Below are 2864 nucleotides of genomic sequence, written 5' to 3'. Positions count from 1 at the left end.
AATGTGTTCTTCCTTTGCGATTTGGAAGAGCAAGAAGTATTTTGCAATAGTGCTATAGGTTCACCGAGAAGCCAGGAAGTTTGGGAGGGGAGAGAGGTCAGGGCAGAACACGGGCGTTTTCCTTTCAAGGATCCGGTGGTAACGTTGCAGGATGATTGCTTTTGGATCTTTGCCACGAGATGTGTTTACTGTGCAGGAACAGTCCCTCAAGGAAGAGAGAGTATCTGCGCAGGGCATTCCGAGAGCAGCAGAAACAGGCCGGCTCCCCGAGGAGGCTTGAGCTGGGGAAGGCCGGCTGATGGGGCAGGAGCGCAGAGGAAGGGACAGGCTGGCCCAGAAGGAAAGGCAGAGACCAGGGCTGAGGATGCTGTCTCACATGGTACCACGAGCTGCCAGAGGTGATGCTGCTAAGAAATTCTTCACGGGGGATGAGAGCTGCAGTAGATGGTCCCTCAACCATTCGGAGGGGCTGAGGAGTGGGGCCTGGGAGACCCCTTCTGGGGAGGCAGCGTCCCCTCTTCTGTCCATTCAGGAAGATGCTCAGCCCCGCTTTTGCGCAGGTCAGCCACTCAGCACTCAGCCGAGAACTTGAAAAGCAGCCATAAAAGAGACATCGAGGATTTTGTGGGCCGTAAACCTCCAAGATGAATTTTCCCATCACGTTTTACGAGCATGAGTTGTAAAGCCTTCAGGATGCCGGGCTGCCCCTCTGCGGTGTCCATGAGCTTCCTCCCGAAGTGATGATTGGTGTTAACTCAGCCAGAGACCTTGGATGATGCACGCACGGCGCCTTAGCCCACGGAGCTGGTAGAGGTGATTATTTTTTCATGGATGCACAGGGAAGACTGTGCTGTCTTTTTTGAACTTCCTTGTTTGTAGATGGGATCCTCTATGGCAGCGGTTCTCAAGCTGTGGGTCACGACCCCTTTGGCGGTCGAACGACCCTTTCACAGGGGTCGCCTAAGACCATCCTGCATATCAGATATTTACATGACGATTCATCACAGTAGCAACATTACAGTTAGGAAGTAGCCACGAAAATAATTTTATGGTTGGGTCACAACATGAGGAACTGTATTTAAAGGGCCAGAAGGTTGAGAACCACTGCTCTATGGGGAACTTGGGGGGATCCCCAGGAGGCAGATGTGTGGTCCCCAACAGTACCCGAAGACCTGAAGGTTAGAGAGAAGGATACGATTAAGAGGTGGATTTGTTTCATTTTCCTTTGGTTTAATTATTTGAATAGATAACACAGTCACTGTCTGGACAAATACACAACAAAAAGTTACCCCACCTACCAGTACCTGTCCCCTCCTCCCACAGCTAAGAACTTTCTATACCCACTTCCACAGTTCCTCGTGCATATAAAATTCAGAGACACATTCTTATGCCCACCTTGTTTTTAAAACTAAAGATAATATTTTATAACCAGAGGCCTGATGCACGAAATTCATGCCAGGGGCTCAGCCCTCGCAGCCCCAGCTTCATCTGGAAGGTTGTCTGGAATGTCATTCAGACGGTCGTTCGGCTGTTCGGTCTAATTAGCATATTAGCTCTTTATTATATAGGATATTGTTTTGTATCTTGCTTTTTCCACTTAATACGTCTGGAAGATGGGTTTTTGAAGGAACCTCTGTGGAAGGAAGGGAGTGAGGTGAACAAAACTGTAGATTGCTAAGCCAGATAAAAGCTTTGGGGTTGTTTGCCCAAATCTGTTAGGTTTACAGAGTGGACACCCAAACCTCAGCACATTTGAGGCTTTCCTCAGGGTCACCCAGCGGCCTCTAACACTTGAAAATAATTCCTTAATTTACAAAAGCAAAGTGTCTTCTGTTAAGTGGGGCAGTTAAATGAAATACAAGCCTTCATTTTCGGCCCAATAACCCAAAAGCTTCCCACTGCCCTAAATTAAATCAGCCTCATTAAGGAATGGGGCTTGTGTTGCAAGAAGCCACAGTGCATGGCCTGGTTTCCTCCTGCCCAGAAGGACAGCAGCAATCGGAGCTCGTGGCTTAGGCAGCGATTTTCCGTGCCTTTGTGCTCGTGACGCTACAGATCCAGCTCCCACACTCACTGAGCGCTCACTTCTGCCTTTCCCGAGAGAGGTGAAGAGGACTCTCAGACCTGTGGTGGTGAATTCAGGCCAACTCTGGAACAAGGGGTAGATTTGCAAAAGTGGAGCAGACTAAAGGCCTGGGTGGTGGGAAGGGCGGGCTAGAAGAGGTCAATGGGGGGGAAGGGGGACATATGTAATACTTTCAACAATAAAGATAAAAATAAAAAAAGGCCCTAACCGGTTTGACTCAGTGGATGGAGTATTGGCCTGCAGACTGAAAGGTCCCAGGTTTGATTCCGGTCAAGGGCATGTACCTTGGTTGCGGGCACATCCCCAGTAGAGTGTGTGCAGGAGGCAGCTGATCGATGTTTCTCTCTCATCGATGTTTCTAACTCTCTGTCCCTTTCCCTTCCTCTCTGTAAAAAAATCAATAAAATAAAGGACACCTCTTAAAAAAATAAAATAAAAAAAGGGGAGCTGACTAAACCCCATCTACTATGGGCACACGATTTCTCCAGGGACTGTGTCCTCTTAAGGGCACATAGCCCCAGACAATGGGCCTGCACTTGCAGGCTTGGAAACCTGGTTCTCCCTCCGTTGGCCTTGTTTCTGTGTCGGAGAAAGCGTGACCTGAAAAAGACCTGCTCAGTCCCACTCTGTTCACCTGGCTTGGCCTCAGAGTTGGTGCACTCTCCCTTGGTCATCGTGGGCCTTGGTGCTGAAACAGGCCTGGCCGTTCCCTGTGTGCGTGGGCGGGCCTTACTTAATAGATGCTATGCCAGATCTGCACCATGTGTGTGAAGCCTCT

Source organism: Myotis lucifugus, unplaced genomic scaffold (genome assembly GCF_000147115.1).
Source record: "Myotis lucifugus unplaced genomic scaffold, Myoluc2.0 scaffold_431, whole genome shotgun sequence".
Taxonomy (NCBI): domain Eukaryota; kingdom Metazoa; phylum Chordata; class Mammalia; order Chiroptera; family Vespertilionidae; genus Myotis; species Myotis lucifugus.
The sequence above is the reverse complement of the archived record's forward strand: the minus strand, read 5'-3'. Positions refer to the sequence as shown.